The 17,290-nt window shown below is 47.9% G+C and overlaps 1 pseudogene; it reads right to left on the reverse strand.

Annotated features, from left to right (window-relative positions):
* LOC136115906 (dynein axonemal heavy chain 9-like) overlaps nt 1–17,290 on the reverse strand; it is a 119,392-nt pseudogene that overhangs the window by 11,357 nt on the left and 90,745 nt on the right.

Here is a 17,290-nt window from a genome sequence, read left to right on the forward strand (position 1 = left end):
CACATCACGTCCCCTCTAACAGAGGCACGCATGCACTGTACATATGTGTTTGGCAGTGGCGATGACGCACTACAATTCAGCTACGCTTTCTTTCTCTTCTCAGCCTTGACACCTACAGAGCAGAGCAGGTGTTATTTTGCCACGTGCAGGTTTTGAGGAGGTCCTGTGCACCAGGAACCCCCTGCTTGCCAGGCACACCCTGCAACACACCTCCTCCCCCCCGCACCCCGCACACACACGGCAGAAGAAGATGCCCATCAGTTCCCTTACAACCATCAGGTCCTACAGACTTGTGGCACTAAGGGCATTTTTCACACCACAAACATCATGATTGTGATCTGCTGACACATACAGCCCTTGTCAGACGCCCAAGGCTTGAGGGACTTTACATTGTGGAATCATAGAATCATTTTGGTTGGAAAAGACCTTTAAGATCACCAAGTTCAACTGTTTAACCTACACTGGCACTAACTCACATCCGTAAGAACCTCATCTCCACGTCTGTCCACCCCTCCAGGGATGGTGACTCCAGCACTGCCCTGGGCAGCCTGTTCCAATGCCCCACAGCCCTTTGGGGAAGAAATTGTTCCCCACATCCAACCTCAACCTCCCCTGGCGCAACTTGAGGCCGTTTCCTCTGCTCCTGGCGCTTGTTCCTGGGGAGCAGAGCCTGACCCCCCCTGGCTCCGAGCTCCTTTCAGGCAGTTCAGAGATCAGAAGGTCTCCCCTCAGCTCCTGTTCTCCAGCTGAACCCCCCAGGTCCCTCAGCCGCTCCCATCACACTTCTGTTCCAATTCGTGATGTCAAATGAGCTTGAGAAGGGATCCCCCATTCAGCTGGCAGCCTCGAGGCACAGCAGTGGTAGCAGCTCCACCAAGCAGCTACTCAGACGCATAAGGTAGGAGCACTTTCAGCAACAGGCTGGAGCGCTCACATGGTGGGGCAGCTCACACTGGCTCTCACTCCAAGACAGAAAGTCTCTTTCTAAAAGCACCGTATCGATTAATTTCCACAGGCTCTGTGCAGACCATGGAGTTTTTCCCTGTCCTGAGGTCAGGCGCATAAAGGATTACTTAATGCTCCTTCAATACATCTTTACCTACATAAAAGTACTTACTAGAAGGGAAGTCAGACACTTGCTTTTGTTGATAATTCCATTTTTATACCAGAAGAGAGAGCAAGATTTGCAATCATATAAACTGAAGCTATTGACATTCGGCATCAGCTTCAAGTGGAGGGCGGTTTCTTAGAAGTCTCTTTGTGCGCTTCAGTCATTGTCACCTCCTGCTGCCCAGCACTACAATGCTGTTTTCACCTGGGCAAAGACGCAACTGTAAATCCAGATGACTCCAGCCTTCAGGAGCATGTAATCCCTTCATTCAGCAAACTCAGCAGCAGCTTCTTGTTCAGCTCCACATCTTTGGGGATTGCAGGAAACTGAAGTGGGAGGCTTCACTGATAGCAGATATGGCTTGTGAGCTTCTGCCCAAAAATGATGTGCTGGATATAGACATGAATGGGAGCTTTAGGGGTTTACGTGGCCACAACAAAACAAGTGAGGGATTAAAACCCACCAGCACTCAACAGCTGATGTAAATTCAGCCCTCAGCACAGCCCCTGAGAACAGAAAATGTTCTGACAAAACCTTCTTTCAGCCAAGCACATGTAATAGCGGAAGGGTAAATGACTTGCTATAACACTGTCAGGATTTTAAAATCAAGAAATTCAGTTGGGGCTTTGCCCGAATGAAACATTTGGAAGGCCAGAGGTGTGTGTTACTGTGAAGGTGTGTGTTACTGCCCAGTTTGGCTTGGGCAACACGTTAAATTCCCAGTGGAAATGATCCAAGTGGGAGCTGAGGACCCTCTGCTAACAGACCTCGCCACATCTGGGGGACGTTTGCTGACCTCCAGCCTCCCTCACCTGTGTAAGGAAACAAATCACACTTCCCCAGTGAGGCTACAGCTCAAACACAGTTGAACAGGGACAATTTAATAGTGTTTGTGCAGTGGAAAGAGAGAAACAGGAGCTACGCCTAAACAACTAAATCCACTCTCTTTAGTGGTATCCTGGGGGCAGCACCAGGAATGCAGATTTATGAACTTCACTCCTCCAGTTTCACCCCCTCAACACATCAAACAAGTTTCCTTTAATGTCAGGCTCGTTTCCACAGCAAAACCAGTCTGTCACATCCATTTCTCCTCCCTTCCCACACAGCCTGATGCCCAGACATGAAAATGCCTGATGAGACAGCGCTGAGCGGGGCGGGCTCACACCGCCGCCTCGGGAAGGCACAGCTGAAATATTTAATGCGCTCCCATGGGTGGCCTGCGGAGCTGTCCCTGGCACAGCAATGCCAGGAATAAAGGCATGAAAAATTCTCCTCTTTCTACAAACGTCACGGTAACCAGGTACTCAGATTTCCCCTCTCTCACACCAAAAAGGGTGGCAGCTTGCACACAGAGCTATTTGCTGCTTCTTCGGAAACTTTTGGGTAACACTTCAAGAATAATTGTACAAAGAGAGACCGAGGTGGCAGGAAAAATGACAGCAGACCATCACCCCAGAGTGAGGAGAGAACACTATTAATCTCTCTGTGTGTGGTATTTCCAGCAGACATTGGTGGGTTGAAGTCCCCCACAAGAACAAGGGCTGGCGATCAGGAGACTTCTCCCAGCTGCCCACAGAATATTGCACCTGCCTCTTCATCCTGGTTGGGTGGGCTGTAACAAACCCCCACCAGGATATTGGCCTTGTTGGTCTTCTTACCCGTGAACACTCAACCAGGACAGAGCAAGAAGAATTATTAAAGAACAGAAAACCTGCAGGGCAGGTTCCCAGAAGACTCATTTTACCTCATTTTCCCTGCTTTGTTTCATCACAAAGGTCAGCGACTAATTGATAGAGCAAGCAAGACTTGGATCTGGAATCCAGTGATGCAATATTAACCAAGGTCATCCAAAAAATGACTCAGCAATGAGCTCTGAACAGAGCGCTGACCTCTTCATGGTGAACATCACTTGGAAAAACAAATTACTCATCCCATGCATCTTCCTAAGTCTTCTATGTCCTAATAACTGGAAGCCGGCTCCTGCTTTTCAGGGTACTGAGGACAGTCGCTGTCTTCAGGGAAAGATGGTGAGGAAACATAGGAAATGGAAAACATTTCTTTAGAAGAAAAGTTGGTCAACAGTATCAAGTTGTCCAGAGCAGGGACGAGGGGTGGAGAGGGGAAACAAGTCAAAGGAGGGGGAAGAGGTTATTTTGAAGTTGGAATGGTTAAGTCAAAATGTACCCCGCAACTATTTGCACAACAGCTCCCTCATGCTGAGGCCACACTGGAAGGTCTATAGAAATGCATAAAACTCATAATTAACTTGTCGTGGCATCCAAGCAGCAGGAAACTGGAGAATCCTGGTGACAGGAGCACTAGTCCTCAGACGTAAGGCCACACCCAGGTATCGAAATCCTCCACCTTTGCTTTGAAATTTAAAGAAAAAAACAAAAACAAAACAACCCACAACATATCACTTTCAAGCACCACGACACAGCTTGGAGATGACACACCTGAGACATAAGACTCGTCAGCTCCTCAGCACCAGGACCAACCATGGGTGAGTGTAAAGTTCAGACAAGATTGAACGTTCTGGTATGATTTTCACTACTGCTAAATATCCACACCCTTGTTTCAACTCGGCAGCAGTTTTGACTATTGCACACATCTGATATTTCAGGTGTTTAATTTTAGGCCCCCAGTGCTAATCTCAGATTCAAATTTGACACATTTCTCCTCACTGCTCTGCATCTTCAGGAACCTCACAAACAGGCGTTTCTCACCCAGCCTTACTCCAACCAGATATGAACATCGCTTCCTTTTATCCTTCTCGCAACAGTAAAATAGACAAGACCCCAAGGTGCTGTGGCTCCCCATCTCCTCCCCAGCCCTCCACCACTCCTCAGCACCTCTTCTGTGGCTGGTCAGAGAACCCTTGCCAACAAAACACCTATATGCAGATACAACTGAAGAATACAAAAGGTTCCCATGTTTGACCGACACTACAGGGACTTGTTTCCCCTCAAAAGGTTGGTTTCATATCAGTTGCTTGCAATAAAAAATAGACCTAACACAAATTTTCCATCACTGGGACACCACCAAAACCAGCAGCAATGCACAGGTCAGCAAAATGATTTCCCCCCATAGGTAGGGTGGGTGTGAGGTCGCTCTGGTTGACATCACTGGTTCTAACTGGTGTTCTCTGCTACTGGCTGTTCAACCGCAGCCCCATCCTTCCGCAGGAGATGACAGAACCTGCAAAGGGGACATGAAACATGCCCCCTCCCATTCTGTGTCCTCAAAGACCTGTCCTGCACCATGAAGAAAGCAAGTGCTCAAGTGAGACGCAGGCTCTCAGAGCCAAGAGGCACTAATAAAGCCCATACATCACCCTCCAGCGAGGCACACACCCTTCTGAGCACGACAGACGTTGTTGATGTCAGCAGCATTACCCAGAGCACATAGGCAGAAGGGAGTGAACCCGCTAGTCCTTCATTCCCACCAACCCCCTGCATTTCCTCAGAGCAGCTTCAGGAGAGGTCCATTTGCCACAGCAGAAGCTTGTAAGAGAACATTTGAAACAGTTAATAGAATATGAAATGGAGAGAAAAACGGGAGCTAGCAACTGGTGTAGACAGCAAAGCTCTGAAAGGCAGTTTGAGTCACTACAGAGGGGTTTGTGAAATACTCAGAACAACATCTAGTCTTTACTGCACAAGAGTGCCAGTGCTGGTCCTTAGCAGGGCGATTTGGGGATGGCTGGTCTACATTTCAGACACGCAGTAGTTTCCCTCAAAGATGGACAGCATAATGCAAGGAAAAATGACCATCAGCTATATTTTAAAAGGATTCTTGCTGAAGTCATTGTAGATCCCCTGGATGCTACTCCAAAAATCACTGATCTCCCTCTATTTTATAAGGTATTTTGTCACAACTGAAAGATAATAATTAAAAGATGTACATAGCCAGTTGGATCCCTATCTCATTTCAGTTCCTGTGATCTGTCACCAGGGACTGGCACCACCCCAGCAGCAGGGACTGAATATACATCCCTCCCCTTCTCCTTTCCAGTACAGACACAACTCCTGCTCCTCAAAGAACCAGTTCACACCAGACTAGAGCCAGGATCTAGTGCAAATGTTACACTCTGCACAGTTCCAGCCAGTAAAGTTCTCCTTCAAACCAGGATGAGGAGATGCCTCTAACAGAGAAACACGAAAACCCATCAGCTTTTAACCCCAAGGGTTTGCTTACCTGTGCAGATGTGCTCTTGAGCTTCTCCAGGCCATTCTCCAGCCGCTCCATTTTTGCTTTTAAATCCTTGCCCTTCTTCAGTAGCAAATTCTGATAGAGTTTGATTTGCTCAAGGAAGGACTTTGGAGTGGTGTAGTTATATCGTCGCTCATTGCTCAGATACAATCGCGAAATCTCGTTGACACTTGTGTGGACATAGGCCATGAATTTGCTTATTGAATCTTTCACTGAATCCTAAAAGTAAGATGAGAAGACAAGGAGAAAATATTTCAAACTGAACAACTATATGTAGTGCAGATCTGTGCCATATACAAAGGAATTTATTAACATTTTATTCTGCTGCAGCAAAATCCAGGCTGGAACATCTAAGTTGATCCCTTTTCATTTGTTATCTCTAAAATAACTTTGTCTGTTCATGTACTGTATACCTCTTTTTATATCTTTTTATCTCATATTTTATCTTATTCCAAGCAATTTTTCTAGCATTAAGCTCTATAAAATAACAGCCTTTCAAGCATAAATTTGGGCTTTTCTCCTCTACAAATAGGGAAAGCACACACATAAAAAGAAACATTGTAGACTTTATTCTCCAAAAATCCTGCCCAGAAAAGCTAAATAAACATAACTGAATCTCTTTTAGTCTAGCAGCAGGTTGTCATCAATGAGAACTTGACATAATTTTGCCCTTGAGAATTACAGGCGCTCAGACACGCCTGTGGAGAGCAAAGCCCATGTTCCCTGCAATAACCATAAGCATTAGGTTATTTCCTGCACCGATTTGTAAGCTGCCGCTCTTGCTTGCAAAGCAGTGGTGTGTCTGGCAGTGCTATCAGTGAACAAACACAACATGGTGCCCACGGCCATGCTTCAGCTGAGGGCTGTGCCCCTCTCTGAAAAACCTGCTTTGCTTAAGTTAATTAGCATCATAGAAACATTTTGGTTGGAAGAGACACTTGAGAACATCAAGTGTAATGATAACTTAACTCTGGTATTAAATCATGGCCCTAAGAACTTAATCTCTGTCTAACCCCTCCACAAGGATGGTGACTCCATCACTGCCCTGGGCAGCCTGTTCCAATGCCCGACAGCCCTTTGGGGAAGAAACCTTAGTTAATATCCAACCTGAACCTTCCCTGGCACAACTTGAGGCCATTTTCTCTCATCCTAAAGCAGTAGAGAGTTACCAGCAATTCCTCTCTGAACGGTCACCCAGATGTCCTGGGTGAGTGCTGTCCCTGCAGTGCTGTCCCCATCGCGAGAGGCACTGCTTGCACCAAGCAGAGGGACATGTCATACCTGGCTGCCACCAGCACCCCCCGCAGAGGAACCCAAACCCAGGCACGGCCATGGCAGCCCCAGATGCCAGTGGGTGAGGTGCTCACCTCCACGGTCTCTGTTTCTTGCAGAAAGCGGAGGCTGACAGACTCGAGGGCCTCCTGCGGCCACTCCTGGAACCAGTCTATGGCCGTGCAGCTGATGATGGCAGGGAACCTCCTGCTGCGGACACGGAGCTTGCTGCCCACGGGCGAAAAACACAGCACAACCTGCAGAGCCCAGGGAAGGAGAATGTGAGAAGACACAGCCAGGAGCAGGCATGGGGTTCCAGCTGCACAGCCCAGCTCAGGCTCTTCCATCCACTTCCAACAGGCACAGACTGAAACACAGGAGGCTCCATCTGAACATGAGCAGAAACTTGTTTGCTGGGAGGTGCCAGAGCCTGGCCCAGGCTTCCCAGAGCGGGTGTGGAGTCTCCTCTGAGACATTGAAACCCGCCTGGACCCACCTGTGTGATCTGCTCTGGGACCCTGCGTGAGCAGGGCTTGGACTGGGGGATCTGCAGAGGGCCCTTCAGCCCCCACCAGGCTGGGATTCCATGAATGGAAGATCTCACAGCACCAGCTGAGGTTACAGCAACCTCAGTCCTTGAGCCCTTGCACTTCAGGCCAGCAAGCCTGGCATGGAAAAAAAGGTAATGTGGCAGTGAACACATTTTTTCTCTGCAATAAAGACAAGCAGTGGTGTTAAACATTGCCATGGTCAAAAGCAGAAGCCTGGCACACTTTCAAGCTTGAAGCTGGGTTTTAATAAAACCACCCTTCCCTGCTTCAGCAGTGAAACAAAGCTTTGCCCAGCAGGGAACTGGCATCTGTATTCAAGTGGTGCAACCAGGAATTAAAGTGAATGGATCTAAATTCTCCTGGCAGGACCACAGGCCCACCTGGGCTGTTTCCCCAAAAGCAGCATTGAAAAGAGTCGAGGTGGCTCAAACTCAAAATCTGCTTTTATCAGAGTGAGACATTTTTTGAATAGAGAAACCTCAAAACAAAGCAGAACAGAAATAAAAGCATTTATGAATATATTTTCCCTACTCATTGCATTTTTGTGCAGCAGGTCCTTTGGTTTTCAGGCTTTTATTTCAGTCCAGCTGCTAAAAGTTTCTGAGTTGCAGCAAATTGTGCAGTGTATGTGGGCCCCTGGGGGTCTCTCTTTGCATTATTCTGGGGCCTGGTCAAGGGGCTGTTACTCCCTTGCCCAGCATCCCCTCTGCCCTGCACCATTTCTCCTTCCTCCAGCCTTATCCCTTCCCTCATCCCCTGCCTTTCCTGCAGGCTGGGAGCCTCCTGCCCCACAGCCGCTTGGCCCACAGCTCCTCTTGGCAGCACAAGCTCTGCCTTTGCCAGCAGGAAACTCCTTCTGGAAGGACGTAAAGTCAGGACAAGGCAAAGTACCTTTCCTCTTTGTTGCCTCACAACCAGCTTTAACAGCAAGATAAGACCCAAGAACCAAAACCTACCACTACTGTTCATCACAGCCCTTTTCCTGTGAGCCCGCTGTGGCTCATAAATCCATATAAGCTTTGTTAATTGGCCACAAAGAAGGACATGGACAAGATGCCACCATGCAATGAAGTAGCAACATGTGAGCAAGGACCAGCTTGGGAAGCAGTGTATCTCACTCAGTGCATCATCCCTCTCCCACTTGTTAGCCCTGGCTGGTACCTTAGCAAGTGTCATAGGACAGGCTGCTGTTAGCTCAGATGTCGCTATAGTGGGTCAACACCTCCATCATGATCTGTTTTTTAGAAGCCACAAAAGAACTGCCTGTAACAAACCCACTTTAGTTTCCATTTCAGAAGAGGTAGCTGAACTTAGAGCTCCTGCTCCTCTGCCATGGCCACTGCGCATGGGGACAGACACACAGAAATCCTTCCTGCACCTTCAAGCATATGCCTTGGGCACCTCTACGTTTTTCTGTCAGGGCCAGGCAAGTTTCAGGAAGCTGTCCATGTACAAAAGCCTCTTCACAGGATCCCAGACGATTGGGCTGAAGGGACCTCTGCAGATCCCCCAGTCCAAGCCCTGCTCACGCAGGGTCACAGAGCAGATCACACAGGTGGGTCCAGGCGGGTTTCAATGTCTCACAGAAGGAGACTCCACACCCGCTCTGGGCAGCCTGGGCCAGGCTCTGGCACCTCCCAGCAAACAAGTTTCTGCTCATGTTCAGATGGAGCCTCCTGTGTTTCAGTCTGTGCCTGTTGCCCCTCACCCTGGCGCTGGGCACCACTGTCCATCCTCTGACACCCACCCTGGAGATATTTATAAGCATAAATAATACTTCCTAGCTGACCCCATCCATCTGCTGTAACACACGGTTAAGGAGAAGGGTAGAAAAAAGAGAAGGGATCAGCCTCAAGTAAATCATATTCACACTGCCCTTCCAGTGCACCACAATAACAGGAATAGATCCATGAGGGGACGGGAGGCAGAAGACAACCAAGATGCTGAAAAGTCACAAAACAGCATCAGGACTCATCAGAAAATCCCCTCTACACCCAGAGAGGGAAAGAGCAGGACTGCATTCCCTCTCCTTGGGCACCTACACTGTGGCATGGTCCTCAAATTTTCCCTCAAAAATTAATTTTCCAGTTGTTCCCCATCCTAAACATGTACCTTCCCACATCAAAAAAGCAACGGGCCACCCTATCTCAGTGACCGTGTCCCACCAACACAAACGGAGCAGTAAGGAGGAGGACATGCTTTCATTGAGCAAAGATCAAGGCTTCTCTCTTTGCCCTCCCCAGCTCCTGGCCCTGTGCCGGCAGCAGTGAACAGCGCTGCAGAGGGGTAAACACCTTCTGGAACAGTCTCACTCTCCTGTGCGCCTCACTGTGCTTTCCCCGTGAGCTGAGCACACATGGGAAATAGTCCTGAAACTGTTCTGGGATCTTTTGGACATATTCATAAGGCCTTTCTATGCTGGATTATGGGCTGTGCTGGAAGAAATCCTGTAGGCACATTGCATGCCACTCAGTTTCCAGCACTCTGTTTTTAACATAATACTTCATTTCTTCTGGCAATGGAACCCCAACAACATGAACACTGATCCCTTCAGCAGCTCTTTCAAGCAGCAAGACCTCGTCCTGATGCACCCCTGTGCCCGGCTTTGAAAAGGGAGCGGCTGGTCCTGCTCAGCTCTTGAAAGAGAACGTTCTCAACTTCCATAGTGCTTTCTAACACCCAAGAAGTGATGGCAACAGAGAGCATTTCCTGCACTTCAGTACTACTTGCTGAGTGCATCACAGTTCTCATCATGAACAGGCAGAAAAGCCTTTCAGGCTGCGGTCTGACCTTCCTACCAGGCAGCCCAAAGCATCTTCACCCCATGCTCCTGCACCAAGGCAGATGGCGAAGACCTGAACTCCCCCAGCCTGTCTCACCTTCAGCTGCCGTCGAACACGCTCTATAAAAAACTTCCAGCAAGTCTCCCTGGAGTCCACCAGCCCTCGGCCTTTGACTTCATTCCTCACGCTGTTGATTATGTTTTCTACTTCATCATCGGGGAAGAGATCAGGGATTTCACCTGAGAAGAAGGCAGGTTTGGGTTTACTGGTCTGGATTTTGTTGCAGTCGCAGAGCAAAGTGAAGCAGGTGCCTCCCTCTTCAGGGCCTTGGGGAAAACCCTTCCTTGAGAAAAATCGTTGTGCCAGGCGCCCATAGGCCCCAGCAGCAGCAAAGTGGCACAGAACATCATTCTGCTAAAAAATAAGCCCTTGTGAGAGCAACATTTCTCATAAAAGTATGAGCTAAACAAACACAGAATAAAGCCAAAGTACAGAAAGTCCATTTTTGTCAGATCGACAGTGCTGATTAGATTACAAAAAAAAATCGCAAATACCTAATATGCTATACACAATAATGAAATAATTTCAGTTTTGCAAATCAATTAGTTACCTGTACCGTTCCTGCAGCTGTTCAATGCCATTGCCAGTGCTGGTAAAATAACTCCCACATCACCAAAACATTTTAAAAGTCAGAAATCTTTTAAAAACTTTTTAAAGTTAATAGTTATGCAACTGATTGCCAAAAACATAACCAGCCAATTTTTCTTTTTTTTTCTGGTTACTTAATTTATCACCTATTCACTTCCCTTCTGGCTTCTGATTTGATTGAAATCATTATTATTGAGTGAGATACTGTCAATATGAGCACTAATTACTTAGGAAAATACACTAATCAGATATCTGCTTGTTTATAAGAGAGTCTAAAATATATATTCTGTTCTAGCTCCTTAGGTGATGGAAAGAAGTGAAACAAGTAAGAAAAACAAGCCTGCAGAGAGCGGGAAGCAGCCAGAGCCCTCAGGCAGCACCCGCTGGGTGGCACTAGGTCACGTTTTGGGAGGTCATAGAACCATAGAACGTCCTGACATGGACAGGACCCCCAAGGATCATGGAGTCCAACTCCTGTCCCTGCAATGACAACCCCACAGGTCACCCCGTGTGTCTGAGGACGCTGTCCAGTCTCTCCTTGAACACTGTCAGGCTGGGGCCGTGACATCGCCCTGGGAGCCTGTTCAGTGTCCAGCACCTCTGGGTGAAGAACCTTTTCCTCATGTCCCACTGCCCTCCCTGGCACATCTTCTGCCATTCCCTGGGTTCTGTCACTGTCACAGAGAAGAGCTCAGCCCTGCCCCTCCTGCTTCTGCTGAGGAACCTGCAGCCCCATGAGCTCTGCCCTCAGTCTGCTCTGCTCCAGCTGAACAAACCCAGGGACTTCAGCCGCTCCTCATACGGTTTCCCCTCCAAACCTTCACCAGCTTCATGTCCCTCTGGACACCCTCCAGTAGCTTTATCTCCTTTTCTCCTGTGTCCCCAGCCCTGCACACAGTGAATGCTGCAGGTGAGGCCGCCCCAGCACAGAGCAGAGCGGGACAATCCCCTCCCTGCTCGGCTGGCCGTGCCGTGCTGGATGCACCAGGACACGGGGCCCTCTTGGCTCCAGGGACACTGTTGGTTCATGTTCAACTTGCCACTGACCAGAACCCCCAGAGCTCTCCATGGAGCTGCTCTCCAGCATCTCGTCCCCCAGTCTGTCTGTACAGCCAGGGTTGCTGTGTCCCAGGTGCAAAATCTGGCACTTGCCCTTGTTACACTTGTCATGGTCCCTCCCATGGTCCCTTCCTCAGTCCTCAGTCCAGCCACAATTCTGAGCTGCCTCCCCAGACCCTGAGTGAGGACTTCTGATCTGTCCCCTCTTCCCCACATAGCAGCTACAGGAAAATGTGACACCTTTCTGAACCACCGCAAAATGACCTGGACATCCCAAACCAGGCTGCTTGGCCTGCCCCTTGCTGCAGGACACTGCAGAGCTTCACTTCATGTCATGAGATATTTGTGCCATCTACACAGGTGACAGGAGCTACTCACCAGCCTCCACAACAACCCCTGTCTTTACTCCTGATTACAAATTCATCACAGGCAGAGATTGTTTGCTGCTCAAACCATCTGGCCAATTTACAGCCACATATGTCAACTCTGGAGTTTCGCACAAACTATCGCTTCCCTGTGCTTTCAACTCTCCAGTCCTCACCATGCACAGAGGTCACCCGAACCAGCTGGAGTCTTCCCACTCCTGACTCATAAATAAGGAAAAAAGCATCATGCAGTTGGTAGCAGTGATTTTCCAGGGACTCTGGGGAATATGCCCAGGCTGGGTTACCCCCTGCGGTCACGGTGACACAGCCGCACGCTCCCATGTGCGCTGTAGCTGCAGTGCGCCCTGCATGGGGAGTGCTCCACCACACATACTCATGCCATGTTCTGCAGCGAAACAGAGCATCTGTGTGTAGGCTGGCTATTCTGCAATTGTTTGGGCAAGCAACAACTCAAAAACTTTAATGGAAAAACAAAGAGGAAAAGGACTGCAATGGGACAAGCAGCTAGGTGACGCACACAGACACGGTCATTTGGTGGCTTTGTACCATCCACCAACTTGCAGTCAAATATTCCAGCCAGGAAAAACCTTATTAGGTAACTAGAGTGTGGATGCATGAGATCCACAGGTCAAACTCTTCATCTGTTGATACATTCCTTGGGCTCTGTCCTCAGCTGCAATGTCACAACAGACACGTCTCTTAACTGTAGAGAGTATACCATGAAGTATGGAAAAACTAGGTACACAACATCAGAGAAAGAAAAACTATCAGATGATGGAGTACATCCTCACAAAGGAGACCTTATCATGGCTTTTAGTCCAGAACTTAACCCACATATCTTCTAGCTCACTTCATATATTGCCCTTCTGTATATTCTAAAACCACAGATGCTACCATGAGCACAACCACACTGAGAAGGGGGAAAGGGGAAATCAAGCAATGACAGAGGTACCTGATGCTAAGAAGTCATTCACCAGCACCAAGAACTGCTCATCTGCCACTTGAGCGTCGGTCATCAGGAACACGATGCCTATGTTCTTCACACCGGCTTTCAGGTACAGGTTTGCCAGGTCTGCCTGGACGTTGAAAAGCAAGAGGACTTAGGGGGTGCACCTCCATTCTGCAAAACTCAGGTAGGTACCACATCTACAAGCAGGATATTTCAGAATCTTCCCATTAACCAAGAATAAAGCAATGGCAATTAATTAGCGTGAAACTGCACTTTGGCCACTCTCCATCTTCATGGCTGAGTCTGCCAGGTTATATGGGGGAGTCTATCGCTGTCATCATTGTAAGACTTTACCCAGTAAGACTTGACGTTACGGCCAGGTCTGTGTAACACAAAAAAAAAGAGAAAGAAGCCCTGGCCAGCACCGCTACACACAGGGAAATGCTTGTAGCTGGAACACCTGGAGGTCAATGGATGTGGCTAAAGACATCAGTGCAGTCCCTGGTTGTGGAGGCTGCCCTGGGAGTTCAGAAAGGCTTACTGTGGGCACAATAAGTCACTATACGGGGACATTAAAGCACCACAGGGACTGGGAGGGACAGCAGCCACTGAAAATGTTGGACCTTGGTGTCCCCATGCTGTAGATTTCTCTGATTTCACAACTATACCTGAATTTTCTTTTTTTTTTTCTGAGGTGCTGCAACACATTTCTTTCTGCTTGTGAAGAAAGGAGAAGGACACCTTGTGCAAACAGGGATGTTTTCAGTTTTATTCCTTTCCAGAGTCTGAGCAGGGACTCGCCCTTCAGTGTCCCACTCAGTGCAGTGATGCTGACAGAGAAACTGCTCATATGGAAAAGCTGTTTCACCTCAAAGGGGACAGTGTCCTGATGAAGGACACAGTGTCCTCCTGATGAAGGACACCAACTTCTTGAAATCCAAGTTGTTCATGAGATGGGAAAAACGCCATCATCCCGCTCAAACTCCATCATTTCCTTCCTGCCCCTCCAAGCAGGATACAAGGCATGCGGGAGACACTGAAGGAATTTACTGGCCTGTGTTCCAGAAACTTTCTTAGAAATTCAGCAAATACACACGCTCCCTCAAAAAGAATCATTTGTTACTTCCATCACTGGAAATTTGAATTAGATCAATTATAACAGCACGAGGGGCCAATGCCAGACAGGGTAATCTGTCACCATCCTGCTCTTCCATATCTAAGAAAAAAAGATGACTCCATATTTCATAAACTCTTTGAAAATGAATAGAGAGTGAAGGGAACATCAAATTATCTTCCACCTCCACAGACAGAAGTAAAGACATGCTTTGAAAACAAGTTTATTAATGCTGGTTTCAAGCTATATTCCTAGATGGGAGCACAGGTTTTCTCAATGAATAGGCAGGTAGGAGCTAGAAAATTGTACGAGTGGGGCTGAAGAACACAGAGGAAAGTTGAAAATACCCAATGGATGGAGGATCAGGCTTGTGTGACGTGACAAAAACATGACAAAAACAACCTGTACACAACTACAGGTCATCAGGCCCTGCCTCTGATGGGGAAGGAAGGCAAGGGTTCATTGGCCATCGCATCTCCCGAGCAGAATGGCGTGAAGTTACTGAGGTTGTGATTTTTACAACATTTCTGATGAGAATCCTTTTGCCAGCAGCTAAAATACTTGAAAATCATTTCAACGATATTTTACAATGTTGATTTGTAACTTCTGTGCTCACTAGCCTGCGCATAGATATAAGCACAGGCACCTGTTCTCTATAGTGAACCATCCACCATCCCCTCAGTCCCTCCCTCATACAAAATCCTGGTGGAAGGACTGGATACGACTTTGGAACTCTCCTCCTGCTCTCTCCTGCTCCTTTTCCACCTCCAAATCACTCCACAACAGGCACCTCACAGATGAGCTAATTACCACATCTTGGTTTAATTAGAAATAATAGTCAAATACGGTTTCTTGAACAAGCATTAACTGAATGTCCACACCAGGGGTTTATCATCGGAGCCCAGCGCTGACTCTGAGCCTTGGGCTGGGATGTTGTTGGGTCTGGCCAGCTCAGAGGGCTGGCAGGGGACATCAGGCCTGTCTGCACCCCACAGATGTGTTGGGAAGCACTGCTCCTCTCTGCAGTCCCATATAGTCTCTGGAGCTTTTTACTGTCTTCACAATGGCGTCATTCAACACGCAACAAGACAGAATCACAGGATCCCAGCCTGGTGGGGGCTGAAGGGACCTCTGCAGATCCCCCAGTCCAAGCCCTGCTCACGCAGGGTCACAGAGCAGATCACACAGGTGGGTCCAGGCGGGTTTCAATGTCTCAGAGAAGGAGACTCCACACCTGCTCTGGGCAGCCTGGGCCAGGCTCTGGCACCTCCCAGCAAACAAGTTTCTCCTCGTGTTCAGATGGAGCCTCCTGTGTTTCAGTCTGTGCCCGTTGCCCCTCACCCTGGCGTTGGGCACCACTGAACAGAGTCTGGTCCATCCTCTGACACCCACCCTGAGATATTGATCCATTGATCAGATCCCTCTCAGCTTCTCCAGCTCAACAGCCCCAACTCTCACTGAGTCTTTCCTCATCAGAAAGATGCTCCAGACCCCTCAGCATCTTTGTCTCCCTCTGGTAATTCCTTGTCCTTCTTAAATTGGGGATCCCAAAGTTTTCAGGGCAAGTTCTGCTTTTTATTCCCTTCCGCTCCACCTCAGCCCCAGGAGTCACCCACCTTCAGGTCAGGGATCCCGTACCCTTTCCTCAGCGTGATCTGGAAAAGCTCCAGGGAGCTGATGAAGGCCGCCAGCCTGGTCAGGCTCTGCTTCCCGCTTCCACCCACGCCGACCAGGAGAGCGTTCCCTCGGGGGGACTCCAGGATCCGGTTGATGCGGCAACTAAATTGAAGCATATAAAATCTGTCATTAATAAGAGTATTTTTCTTATTCTCTGCCCACTGCTTTTCAATATATATTTTAATCACTAGGAAACCGTAGTCTGAATGGGATGAAAAATGTCAATCTAAGAGACATGTCAGCAATCAATCCCCATCTCTGCTGAGGCCCAAACAAAGGACGTAGCTGATTAAAAAAATAGTTTGGTGGCGATTCAAACTGTGTCCAATATTTTTCCACCTGCCAAGTCCTGCTGGATAGAAATATTTTAAGGTGAAGGCCTGGATGTCTTTGCAGGGAGGACAAGGGAAAAAACACATTACATGGACATGCAAATAGTGAGAACAGAATTCATGGCTCTGGTGCACCTCTCCAGTGAAGGTTCCTCTTCACAAAGCATTTTGGGTTCATGTTCAGGTGAAGGGTCCTGCTATGCATTAAAGCATATTCATATACATCTGGAATAGCATAATACCTGTCTGGAAAATACAGTCCAACATTATTTATCCAAGCCACCATTAAGAGTGAGATTTTGTCACACTTAAAATGAACTTGCTATTGTTTTTCAGGTCTGTTCACTTGTCCTTGAGAGTTGCACAGTGAGCTCTGCCCCCAGTCTATTCTCTTTAAGCAATTGCTGACATCCCCACGTTAAAATCCCAAGTGAGGGAGGTTTAGAGGATCCTACCTGTGAAAACCTCACTGTCAGGTGTCTGAAATGCAAGCACCATTCCCCTCTTGACATCACTGCCTTTATTCAACTCACTTAACTGAGTATTTTCCTAGACTAATCTAATTAATTTTTCAAATAAGACTGCAAGAAATACTGTACTGCTTTATTACAACTCAAGCGTCTTATGATCTATGTGCAGACTCCCACAGACTGTGAAATTAAACCCAGAATAGCAATCCAGCTTGTGTGGAGAGCTGGAATGTTCCTGCTTTTCATTCTCTAGCTGGCTGTCCCCAAAAGCAAGGGCACGGGCTGTGCGTTGGGAATGGGCACCATGAGCCCCGGGTCAGGAGGTGACTGACCCATATCCCCCACCTCCCCACATACATTAACTCCCTTACTTTTTTTTCCCAACAGAAACTTCACAACAAATTCAAGATGTCATCCATAAGCTGTTGGAGATGGAATAATTTGTGTGTTTCAGCAAAACGCAATTTCCAAATGCGCTGAATCGAAATCACTCAGCTCCAGTGAAAATCATGCTGAATACTCAAACCTCGCCTTCCCGATTACTCACAATATTAACTGGAGGGATACTGACAGGTTTTGTTGAAAATCCCAATTTATGTAAAGTGCAAAAGAAGCACAAGATTAAAATTACTGTCACCTTTCTGCAAGCAGAAACACCAATGGACATCAGGTTGCATATGACTCATTAATACAAAGAAGTAAATGCCCAAACTATAAGGGAAGCCA

This window comes from Patagioenas fasciata, chromosome 12 (assembly GCF_037038585.1).
Source record: "Patagioenas fasciata isolate bPatFas1 chromosome 12, bPatFas1.hap1, whole genome shotgun sequence".
NCBI classification, from domain to species: domain Eukaryota; kingdom Metazoa; phylum Chordata; class Aves; order Columbiformes; family Columbidae; genus Patagioenas; species Patagioenas fasciata.